At 43.5% G+C, this 12,895-nt stretch overlaps 1 protein-coding gene and 1 pseudogene across 2 annotated transcripts in view; both read left to right on the top strand.

Moving 5' to 3' along the window:
- The window catches only part of SLCO3A1 (solute carrier organic anion transporter family member 3A1), a 320,044-nt gene that overhangs the window by 14,055 nt on the left and 293,094 nt on the right, over positions 1 to 12,895 (top strand). The window lies entirely within an intron of this gene.
- Positions 1,393 to 2,314, top strand: LOC113910100 (annotated as a pseudogene).

Below are 12,895 nucleotides of genomic sequence, written 5' to 3'. Positions count from 1 at the left end.
TGGCCTCAGCACTTGGCTCTACTGTTAACTTGAACTTAAAATTCATGCTTGTGGCTTTTGTCTTAATATAGAGGCCTTACTGTTTTACTTATTACACAAGGACTACATGTGTTGAAAATTTGGAAAATATAAACACAGATACAATTTTAAAAAAAGAAGCATCATCATGTATAATGCCAGGACTTGGAGATATACTCTCAACATTTTGGAGCCCATGCTTTCAATCTCTCTGGGTCAGCCCATGCTTCTTTGTGACTTTGAGGACAGAGTACTGGTGACCCTTAAACAACGTGGAGTTTAAGGGGCATCAACACACACCTACCTCCCCCACTATCAAAAACCTGTGTATAACTTTTGACTCCCTCAGAACTTAACTACGCATAGCCTGTTGTTGACCAGAAGGAAGCCTTACTGATAACATAGACAGTTGGTTAGCATATATTTTTTATCTTGTATGTATGTATGTATATACTGTATTCTTACAAGCAGGTAAGCTAGAGGAAAGAAAAGGTTATTAAAAACATAAGGAAGAGAAAATACATTTACGGTACTGCACTTTCTTTATGGGAAAAAAATCTGCATATAAGGGGCCCTGTGCAGTTCATGTCCATGTTGTTCAAGGGACTACTATAGTAGAGGATATCGGCTCTGTGAAGTCCATGTCTGCTGTGTGTTAATCTTGTGTGGCTTTGGGCCAATGACTTTACCTCTCCATTGTATCCCTAAGATTGGCATGGTGTTTATACCTACTTCATACTAAATGGGGTAATCCATTCAGAATGCTTAGGCTGTGCCTCTGCAGTATGTTACTCTTGTTACATATTATTATTATTCTATAATAAAATCAGATCACACCATACCTTCTATTTAGGAACTTACTCTTTCCTCTAAACCACTGTGACTACTCTTCTGTAACATCAGATGTTCTTCTTTGGTGTCATGGTTATAAAGAAAAAGGACCCTACTGTTTCTATAAAAACAATACATATTCATTATGAAGAATTTTATTTATTTATTACTTTATTTTTAAAGATTTTATTTATTTATTTATGGAGCACATGAGTGGGGGAGGGGGCAGAGGGGGAGAATCTGAAGCTGACTCCACGCTGAGTGCAGAGCCTGATGCAGGGCTCAATCCCAGGACCCTGAGATCATGACCTGAGCTGAAATCAAGAGTCAGATGCTTAACTAACTAAGCCACCCAGGCACCCCCATTATGAAGAATTTTAAAATGAAGAAAAGTTCAGATAAAAATATTTTAAGAACTTCGCCCTCCAGCCGGGGTAGCTGCAGCCCGACCCTGAGCGAGCCCAGTGGCCTCAGCTGCGAGCAGAGTGGCGGTAGCGGCCCCTCTCAGGAGACCACCAGATCACCTCTTCCTGTGGCCTCGCCATGGCAACCTACGGACAGAGCTGCACGCGGCTGACATGTATTCCTCCATCATATGCTGACCTTGGCAAAGCTGCCAGAGATATTTTCACAAAGGATTTGGTTTTGGGTTGGTGAAACTGGATGTGAAAACAAAGTCATGCAGTGGTATGGAATTCTCAACGTCTGGTTCATCTAATACAGACACTGGTAAAGTTACTGGAACCTTGGAGACCAAATATAAATGGTGTGAGTATGGTCTGACTTTCACAGAAAAATGGAACACCGATAACACTCTGGGAACAGAAATCGTAATTGAAGACCAAATTTGTCAAGGTTTGAAACTGACATTTGATACCACCTTTTCACCAAACATGGGAAAGAAAAGTGGTAAAATCAAGTCTTCTTACAGGAGAGTGTATAAACCTTGGTTGTGATGTTGACTTTGATTTTGCGGGACCTGCAATCCATGGTTCAGCTGTCTTTGGTTACGAGGGCTGGCTTGCTGGGTACCAGATGACTTTTGACAGTGTCAAATCAAAGCTGACAAGAAATAACTTTGTGAGCTACAGGACTGGGGACTTCCAACTACACACTAATGTCAATGATGGGACAGAATTTGGAGGATCAATTTATCAAAAAGTATGTGAAGATCTTGACACTTCAGTAAATCTTGCTTGGACATCAGATACCAACAGCACTTGCTTTGGCATTGCAGCCAGATATCAGTTGGATCCTACTGCTTCCATTTCTGCAAAAGTCAACAACTCTCGTTTAATTGGAGTGGGCTACACTCAGACTCTGAGTTCTGGTGTCAAGCTTACACTGTCTGCTCTGGTAGACGGGAAGAGCATCAATGCCAGAGGCCACAAACTTGGGCTTGCCCTTGAGTTGGAGGCTTAATCCAGCTGAAAGAAACCTCTGGGAATGGATATCAGAAGATTTGGCCTTAATATATTTCCAGTGTGACCAGCAGCCCCCTGCCGCCAAGAAGGTGATCAAATCAAAGGATGATCTAAACAAGAGCTGTATTTTAAATATTTAGACAGTTACTTGTTAGCTGGTTTCTAGTTGAATTGGTTATCTATCTAGTTATCAATGCTGCAGTCGTGCAGTCACCTATACATTATTTAAATGTATTTAACTGTTAAATGCGCTACCCACCAATAATGAAATAGACCTTTATGAAAACTGTAAATATATATATATATATATATATATATATATATATATATATATTTTAAGACATTCCAAACTTAGCCATTCAGATATCACTGACTTTGGTGTTTGAGGGGTGATAATTAATTGCCTTCCTCTCTGTTTTTCCCCTCCCACCAATTAATAATTAGTGGTATAGTAGACATGTTAATCAGCTACAGGGGTATAAAAATATCAGCTTGGAGTTTGTGTGGAGAAATTTGGAGTTTGAGTGACAAAACTCAGTTTGTGGCCAGATTCAGACTCCTCACTACTTTGCTGCTGGTCAGAATGATAGGCTGGTTGTCTCAGCAAGGGTGCACCGTGCACCTGCTTAGGTAAGCTTACCTCCTGGAGGGGCAAAGAATGCGTGCATCCTGAGGACTGCTCACAGTAGAGGAGGAAGAGGAAGAGATTGGGGCAATCTTCTAGGCTTTCTTTTACAACTTTACAGATCAGGTAAGTCTCGCTAGCCCCCTTTGGGGAGGACTGAGTGAGGAAGTCAGAAGAGCAGAAGCTTTATCTTTGTTTCTTCCAGAAAGTAGAGGTTCCTTCTCTAGTATGGATCAAGATGTGGGTTCTGAGAAGAGTAGGAGGGTCTAGTTCTGAAAAGAGTAACTCACCCTTAGAATTGTCTTTAACAGTATATCATTTCAGAGTTCTTTCTGTTCCTCCATGGAAAATTGGCTGGCTGGCTGGATATACTTCGTAAAATCTCTGTTCTTGAAATACCAAGTAGAAAATTTAACTTTGCTCAAATTTAACAGACGACTTAATGAAAACTCAGAAAAAGTCACTGCCTTCGACCCTTGAATGTTGATGTGGAAGGGTCCAAGCCCAGCCTGCTTTGTCCTCTTGTATAGGTTATGTGCTCATAGGTGGGATGTGCGTTCTCTGCTATAAGGACGCCAGTTATCCATATGTTGGATTGTCTTTGAACTCCATACTTGTTTTTCTTTGATTACTTGGATCCCTTGTTTTTATCTATATTCACTGTTTTTATTTTAGCTTTCCTGTAGTCAGTAAATTGATGTGAAGCCATCTTTCTTCAGTTTGCTGTAAATTTTACTTTATATATTACTTTTCTAATGTTTATTTGGCCCCCAATTAATTTCTTTAGGTCTACAATCTCATTTTTTGTTGTTGTTAATGTTGCCTTTGTGTTCTTATTCTATTGCACTCATATTCATATTAAGTTCTATGGCTCAAAGATCTTTTGAGGGGAATTCTCTTATTGGGTTCTGTTTTCCTTTAGGCCGAATTCTTTGTCTTTGATACAGTGTTTCATTTGTCCTTTCCTCCAGGATTCTGTGTTTGTAGAGACCAGGCCTTTTTGTTTGCTTTTTTCCACTCTGTTCTTGCCTGAGTGTGTCTATGCAGATCTTTCTTGTTCTGAGTGTGGGTGATTTCTTGATCTGAAGCCTTTCTTTTTTTGCCCCCTTACTACGTGAGTTGAAGTTTGATGGCTGGCTTTTTGTTTGTTTGATGGCCATGCTTTCTGCACCCTGAGGGCCCACAGAGCATCCGGGGCTGGCTAAGCCATAGCAGGTGGTGTGTAGGGTGCTGACTAGTTGCAGCTAAAAAATGTTGGCTTGAGGCACCTCAGTGGCTCAGTTGTTAGGCGTCTGCCTTCGGCTCAGGTCATGATCCCAGGGTCCTGGGATCGAGTCCTGCATCAGGCTCCCTGCTCAGCAGGAAGCCTACTTCTCCCTCTCCCACTCCCCCTGCTTGTACTCCCTCTCTCGCTCTCTCTCTCTCTGTCAAAAAAATAAATAAAATCTTTAAAAAAATGAATAATAAAAAAAGAAAAGAAAATGTTGGCTTGGTGGCTTTTACTTCTGGGATGTTTTAAAGGTTATTTTAGGAGGGTCCAGTCTTCCTATGTGGGAGTACGCACTGCCTGCTCTTGGGTAGTATTCTCTGGCCTCAGATCAGCCCTGGATCTCATTGTGTACTCCTGGAGCCTTCACTGCCTCCCAGCAGAAGTAATCAGCACCGTGGTTCAGGGCCTTTTCATCCTTCTCTCCCTAGTGAATATTTTCACTATTCCCCAGTCAGGAAGGAGGACTGTATTGATACCTACTCATGCTTTTCTCCAGATTCAATGATATTAATAAAAACTCTCCAGATTTTTATTTAGTCACTGGTTCATCCTTCTGAGGGTGGTGGATACAGGGTTATGAGCCTTGCTATGCCATAGCATTCTGTTCTAGAATCTTCCTTTACTTTCCCTGGCAGGCAGTATTTGAATTTTAGGACATTGGATGTGCTTTTTGGGGGGGGGGGGGCTGGTGATTTTTAAACATTTCTGCTCTAAAAATTTTTTTGGTTAAGTTTTGAAAGAGTGAGATTTTGTGCAGAAGTTCGTACCATTTTAATTGAGAAGTACCTCCTATCACTTTATTTTTTTTATTTTTTAGATTTTATTTATTTATATGACAGAGAGAGAGACAGCAAGAGAGGGAACACAAGCAGGGGGAGTGGGAGAGGGAGAAGCAGGCTTCCCGCCGAGCAGGGAGTCTGATGCAGGGCTCCATCCCGGGACCCTGAGATCATGACCTGAGCCGAAGGCAGATGGCTTACCGACTGAAGCACTCAGGTGCCCCCCTCCTATCAAATTAAGTGTTTGCATAACATTCTATTGTATTTCATTCCCGTATATCTGTGAATAGGTTGTTTACTGCTTTGTTTTGCCAGTATAAATCCAGATTTCCTCATTACTTTTCTGTTTTGCTTTTTAGAATTGTAGTATAGGTTGATGAGATTAAGGGGATGGTCACAACCGTGGAGAGGGGACTGTCATTTTCTGGGGGTCTTACGTGTGTCAGGGAGCCCGTAAATAGTCTGATTCCATTCTCATAACAGCCCTGTAAGGTAAACACCATTATTTCTGTTTTCCAGATAAGGAGATGAGGGCTCAGAGAAGTCGAATACCTTGCCCAGAGTGACAGCAGTAGTGTTTGATCCTGGGTCTCTCAGCTTTGCCTTGCTCCGAAATCCCTTTCCTTTCCTCAGACCACAGCCCCGTAAGAAATCACAGCCCAGTGGAATGCTTAAGCATGATGGGTGTTCTCATATCATTTTAACATGTTACTACTTGTGAGAGAACACTGTTCTTTTTTTATTTTTCTTCCTTTCTTTCTTTCTTTCTTTTTTTTTTTTAAACTGGTAGTGAATGTTGAACAGGACTTCACTGGGGCAGAGAACTGTGTTATCTGTCTCTCCTTTCTCCGTGAGTACAAAATGGCATTTGCAGGAGCTGTGAGCTCTGAAAATGAGGCTTTGTACATTACATGCCCTGTCACAGGGCCCCTGCTCTGGGCATGTTGTTACCTGTGTGCTCAGCCCTCGACTGCGTTTCTTGCTCTGAACAGCCAAACACTCAAAAACAAGGGCCATTATGTAATCCGGCCCTAACAGCCCCCACAAAATTACAGACTGCTCCATGCCAGTGTGAACAGACACTCTAATTAATGTTTACTTCTTCACCAGTCATTTTTCAAGACCTTTGTACAAAAGCACATGTCCCCTCTTCAAAAAGTATTCTGAGGGATTTACCAAGAGTAACATTTTGATATTTACTGAAAGACTGCTGATTGGGATATCATTTATTTACTCTGGGTCTCTGTTTTATTGTCAAAAGGGAAAATAACAATGCCTCTCTTTCGTGTGTGGAATGTTTAATGAGTTTCAAAGTGTTGTCGTGGGTTATGTCATTTCAGCCATATGGCAACCCAGGGAGATCGGTGGGGTATTTTTGACCCACTTTTATGTTTAACTCTTTATTATAAGTTCTCAAACAAGGCAGAAAAATAGACATTATAATGCAGTGAATAGCCATGTACTTACCAGTTAGGATTGAACAGTCGAACGATTTGTTGAACAATACATACACACACACAAATATATCCATATACTTTTTTTTTTTTACCACCTTAAAGGAAACTATAGAAAGGAGGACATTTCACACCTAAATACTTCATTATGCCTCTGCATAAAATACGATCATATCCTTATAAAACCATGACCCTGTTACCACTCCTAACAAGGCAACTATTCCCTCATTTGAACTAATACCTGCTACATATTCAACTCTCTCCCCGTGTTCCCAAAATATCTCCATTGGTGTTGCTATTGACATCCATAACTCTGTCCCTAGCTCAATCTCCAGAACAGTCTACCTATTTTTTTAGGCAGCCAAAAAGCAGTGAAAGATCCTACGTTTCATTTTTTAGCTGACTTTTAGTCTCTCTCTCTCTTTTTTTCTTTTTGATTTTTTTTATTGTAGTAAAAAACATATAACATGGAATTTAGCATCTTTAACATTTTTAAAAAGATTTTATTTATTTGAGAGAGAGAGTGGGAGGAAGAGGCAGAGGGAGAGGGAGAGGGAGAGAAAGTCTTAAGCAGACTTAAGCAGAGCCCGATCCGGGGCTCGATCCCATGACCCTCAGATCACCACCTGAGCTGAAACCAAGAGTCAGATGCTTACCTGACTGCACCACCCAGGTGCCCCTACCATCTTTAACAATTTTAAGTGTACAGTTCACTGACAGTAAGTACATTTAATATTGTTGTGCTAATATCACCACTGTCCATCTCCAGAACTCTTTCCATCTTGAAAAACTGAAACTCTGTACCTATTAAACAATAACTCCATGCCCTTCTCCCCTCCACCCTCTGGCAACCACCATCCTACCTGCTGCTGACTCTGTGAATTTGACCACTCTCGATGTCCCATGTCAATGGGATCTTATAATATTTCTTCTCTTGTGTCTGGCTTGTTTCACTTGGCATCATGTCTTCAAGGTTCATCTGTGTTGTGGCCTGTACCATAATTGCCTTCATTTTTAGGGCTGAGTAATATTCCATTGTATGTAGGTACCACGTTTTGCTTCTCCATTCATCCGTGGATGGATGCCGGGTTGCTTCCACATTTTCGCTGTGGTGAACTCATGCTGCCGTGGATGTGGGTGTACAACTTTTAGCCTCTTTTTAATCTAGAATAGTTCCTTCCCTTTTTCCTACTGTCAACTTTTTGAAGATGTCAGTCCAGTTGTCATTTTATAGAGCAGTCTATGGAATGTTCCTTGTTTTGAACCTACCTGATTACTCCCTGATGGTCTGATTGGAAGTTCATTTTTTCTTGACTGGATTTGTTTTGCTTGATCGCATTGGAGAAGTGCTGAGGCATTCCTTTAACATCAGATTAGATGTCTGGCTGATCCCTGTTCGTGATGCTGAGGGTGACCACTGGGTTGATGTGGGTAGTGACGGCCAGACCTCTCCATGTGAAAGGGACATTCACTCTCTTGAAGTTGGCAAGTGAATCTCTGTTGTTACCCTTCTAACAGATGAAGCTGTTGCCGAAATTCTGAGTAGGTGCTAACTTGCTCACCAATAATAATCATCTCTCCTATTTATCGAGGGTTTGCTCTGTACCGGGCACTGATGTAGTCCGTGACACATATTATCTCATTTAATTTTTCAGGTTGTCCCCATTTTGCAACTCAGTGTTGGAGCCCCTACTTGCCCGTCTGTTATGAAGACACTTTGCAGACCCCTCCCCATCCTGCTTTCCTTTTCTTGTACTGCTCCCCGCCAATGGTGGGTCATGGCCTTTCCTGGCCAGGCTAGCTCGTTTGATGTGGGCACTGTCTCTCCAGTTTCTGTGTCCACAGGGTGAGGACTTGGCTCTCGAGACAGACTGCCTGCATTCCAGCCCCGGCTCTACCCCTCATGTGTGACTCTGGGTTGGTTCCTCACCCTCGGGACTTCACTGTCCTCATCTGTAACTTGGGGATGATGAGTGTCTGGTTCAGAAGGTTCTCATGAGTGTGAGTTACCACATGTGGAAGGCTTAGTGTGGTGCCTGGTACATAATAAATCTCAGCCTCCTTGCTGTCACCCCCTCCATGGGTCCCTGAAGACACTTCCTCAGGCTTTTTGCCTTGAGGGCTCTGTTGTAATGCCCTGTGGAGAAACACACTGCCGATGGCTGAAAATCTGGAGGAGATAGAGAGTAGTGATGATAGTTCTAGAGTGGGGACCAGCAAACGACAGCCCGCAGGCCAGATCTGCCTTGTAGGCTGTTTTTTACATCACGTTTTATTGGCACACAGCCATGCTGGTTCATTTACGGATCATTGTTTACGGCCACTTTGGCACGACAACAGCAGAATTGAGTAGTTGTGACAGAGTCCGCAGAGCCTGCAAAGCCTAAAATACTTACTGTCTGGGCTCTTGCAGAAAAAGCTGACAGACCCCTGCTCTGGAATCCTAGAGTTCTGAGGGCTGTGTTCTCCGATTGTTGGGTCTTGGCTCCCCAAAGAAGATGCTGCTTCCTGGTGAATTCCTACCTTCAGCTTTCGCTCCCAGGGACACCATTTCCCCATCGTTCTAGTCTTTTTACCCAGAGCCCAAGGCTGATTCCTTCCTCTGGGCAGGCCCCTCCTACTGATCTTAGGCTGGCCACCTGTGTGCTCACAGATGTTCTCTTAGCTGGGTAACATCTGGGGGTCCTGAAGGCCCCACATTGGAGGTTTCTGTCCTTGGGGTCTTGCCGATCAGTCGAGTAGGACTGCTTGTGTTTTGCATGGCACCTTCTAGATGACCCCCAGGGAGTTCCTTTGCACCGCCCCTCCACCTGCAGCTACCCTGTGTGGTTCTCATCTGTGGTGGAGGGGGATGTGCAGCCTTCCCTCTATTCGTGTTCCTGGCCCTCGAGCACTAAAACAGCTAATTGTAGATATTTTGCTTTTGCCAGTATGTTTGGGGTCCTGCTGTTTGACCCAAATGGAACTGATTCAACTCTACTGAATGAGAAACCTCATTTCCATAAGCTACTTCTGCATTTGGATGGCAACACACCACTTTCCTCAAGTCATTTTCTCTTGCATGCAGCTTATATTACTTGATTTATTTCCTGGTCTTCAAGATAGTTTTTATTGATCTGAGGCATTAAATGTAATTCTGATGTGGAAGAATCTTTTCCCTTCGTTTTATATTGTCTCCTAACTACTTAAATCATTTATTTAACATTTTTAATTAATTTGGCGTGAAGCCTCTGGAAGCAATGATGGCATTTCTCCTTGTATACATATTTTTAAATTTTGATACCAAGCCCTGCTCTCTTCTCCCCTCTCTTTCCCTTCAAAAATTTAAGATATTTGTATTCTGTGACACTGACCATTATTAATCAAGACCAGTTTTTGTCTGTGATTTGCCAGGTCCTCTTTTAGGGTTGGGGACAGGGTGCTTATCAATTCGCACAGAAATCTCTGCTCTGAGGGAGCTTGACATGGCCGTGCTTTTCTCAAAACCTTTGCAAATGACATCGGAGCAATGGCTGAGATTCTTGAAGGAGTGAGTGTGTGTGGCTGAATGTGAAAGGTCCCTACCTGGGGCTGGGAAGGGAGGCGGACCCCACAGAAAAGGCAGGGTCATCAGCAGAGGGGGAGATGTGCTGTGGGAAGAGGAGGGGTCATAACTGAGGGAAGGCCTCTGGCTGAGGTGGACCAGGGAAGGAAGAGGGCCTCGTTGGATTGGAGGTTGCAGTTAGGTCAGGGAAGGCCTGGATTTCTAGACTCAGTCTAGTAGGCAAGGAGTCATTTTAGGGTTTTGCAGAAAGTGGTGGGACCTGTGGAAGGAGGTGCTGCGGAAGGAGGGTAGCTCAGTGAGCGTCAAAGGAATTGGAGACCCGTAGTCTGGTCCGAGCACGCCACCAGAAGTTAGGGAGGAAGGTGTGTGGCTGGGCCACCCCCCTCCGTGAATGAGGTGGCAGGGCCACACAGAGACTGTCCTTCTGTCTCAGAGCTTTACTGAAACACAGATAAGACTGTGTCGAGAAAATGGGACACAATCTAGCCGCCCACAAATGAGACCGTCATCATGTGAGATCTTAAGCGGGGTATGGGCTTGGGCATTTTCAACCAGCTGCAGGACTCCTCGTCCTGGGTGGTAAGCCAGAGGGCATCGGAAGAAAGTAGCTCCTTGGGTGTTTGTAGGACAGGGTTTTACCTCCTGGTCTTCTAAATATTGGCTTCCACAGCACAGAGACGGAATGATGGAACTTCTTGAAGCTTCTATTGAATCTGTTAAATGTTAAGAGTGACATTTTGACAGGGACAGATCAAACACTCGGTTATGTTTCAAAACCAGACTCTAGTTTTGTGTCAAAGTATCCAGGATTGTCACCTCCTCGCCGCCTTCCTTACAGCTCAGAGCGTGGGTTTTCATGTCCAGAAAAACCCTCAGTCACCATCCTCCAGACAAAGAGATACGTGCAGTCACGGGAAAAGCACCCACGCTTCACTGGAAGGACCGTCTGCTTACAGAGAAGAATGTTGCATTGCGTGGAGATTTTATCCTTTTTTCTTACCTTTAGGAAGTTAAGAATTGAGATTCTTTTCCTCATCTGTGTGTTTCGTTTCTCTTGTGAGCAGTTGGGTTCTTTTCTTCCTGAAATAGCTATTCTCAGTGAGGCATAATTACAACGTACGTGTAGAGTAGGATATGTGACTCTCTTTGGAAAATCTGCCTGTGATGTGTACCTGTGCTGTTGAATACAGGCTTTTATCCACATGCGGTGAGTGGGGCAGCCATGTGTCCAAAGGCAACCGTGTAATTTGACAGGGCTACTGTTAATACAGAAGAGCTGTTAGCATGAGGGTTCCATTAAAATATTTATTGCTTGTCCCTGAGCTGGTGCCCCTGCATTATGCATCACAACTTACACTGTGGTATGCTTGGTTTCTATCACTTATTTAGTCTGCCTTTTTTTTTTTAACGCCACCATCTGCATTTTCCACTTTGAAGTACATTAGTTACTATGGAAACAGTGATGTCACTGGTGGGGGTGAGGGTTAGTAACATCCACAAGGACAGTATGAAATCATTTTATTTAATGGTTTGAAATTTATACGACACTTGGGGGAAATTATAGGTATGTTTGGGAGAATGGTGTGCTTACACGATTATAGCTAGCCTGATGCCTGTGCATGTAACAAAAGTCAGCATTTGGGTGGTTTTTTTTAAGGTTGCAAACAAAAACATGCCTGAAAATTAAGACAAATATACAAAGGAAAGAAAAGGAAGGCCAAGGGGCTGCTCAAGGCTCATGGTTCCGGCAGATGCATAGAGTTCCCTCTGTAGGTGTGGTTTATATATAGTAATGGCGCATTTTTCCCCATATAAAGATACTGTTTAGGATACGTCTTTGGCTGTCTGAGTGACACTTGTGTTCTGGGCAGTGGTGGATTAATTCTGATGTGCAGCTGAACGCTCAACAAGATCCCTTGAAAAGGTGCCGACGGTCCCAGAAGGTTCAGTCTTGTGTGTGACGGGAGAGGCGGCATCTTGAGTCCGAGGAAGGGCACCTGGATTCCTTTAATAAATAGTGCGCAGAGTGTGAATGAAGCTGGCCCGTGTTCTCCTTCAAAACAGCTCTCTTTTTCTTTTGAAACTTAATTTTGAGATAATTGTACATTCTCGTGCATATGTAAGAAATACTACAGAAGGACACCCAGTCTCGATGGTAACATTGTGCATAACTATAGTACGTTGCCACAGTCAGGAAATTGGCGTGGATACAATCCACCAGCAGACTCCCCCAGGTTTGCCTGCATTCGTTTGTATCTTAGTCTTTGCTGTTTCATCTCGTGGGTAGATTCATGTGACCGCCCCCACAGCACCGTTCTCCCTCCTGGATCTCTCCCGCTTGCCCTGGTGTGGCCCCAACCTTCCCTGCCCCCAACCTCAGGCAGTCACTGATCTGTCTTCCATCTCAGTAATGCTGTCATGTTAAGAATGTTACGTATGTGGAATCATTCATGCAATCTTTGAGACTGGCTTTTTCACTCAACAGAAATCCCCTAGTTGTTGCCTATATCCTGGATCCCTGGGACTGCTAAGTGATATTGTAGAGTGATATTCCATGGTATGGATGTACTATGCTTATTTAAACAGTCACTCCTTGAAGGACATTAGGTTCTGCTCAACTTTTCAAACAGAAAGTACTTGGGAGAGAGTTTAAAGGGGCCCCAACAGCACAACATCTGTGAGCACTTCAAGAGGATCCAGTCTCTGTCTTTTTCTCTTTTCTGGAGTTTTCCAGCAGGGCTCATTCCAGAAGCAGGAAAATTTTCCAGATTATTTAGAAAGAAGGCAGGCCGGCAGGCAGTGGAGAGAACCACTGTGGCCCAGGGGAGCTGGCTAGCCAGCTGACGTGTCTCCTTTCAAGTGTGGGCCTGGGTATTGGATATATTTAGTTTGTTTGCAGAGGGGAGCAGAAGCACTATGGGCTCCGAGACCTGCATTGAAGCAGCTTTAT

Source organism: Zalophus californianus, chromosome 6 (genome assembly GCF_009762305.2).
Source record: "Zalophus californianus isolate mZalCal1 chromosome 6, mZalCal1.pri.v2, whole genome shotgun sequence".
In the NCBI taxonomy this organism is placed as follows: Eukaryota; Metazoa; Chordata; class Mammalia; order Carnivora; family Otariidae; genus Zalophus; species Zalophus californianus.
Note: the sequence above shows the minus strand (reverse complement) of the source record. Positions and strands in the feature narration are given on the sequence as shown.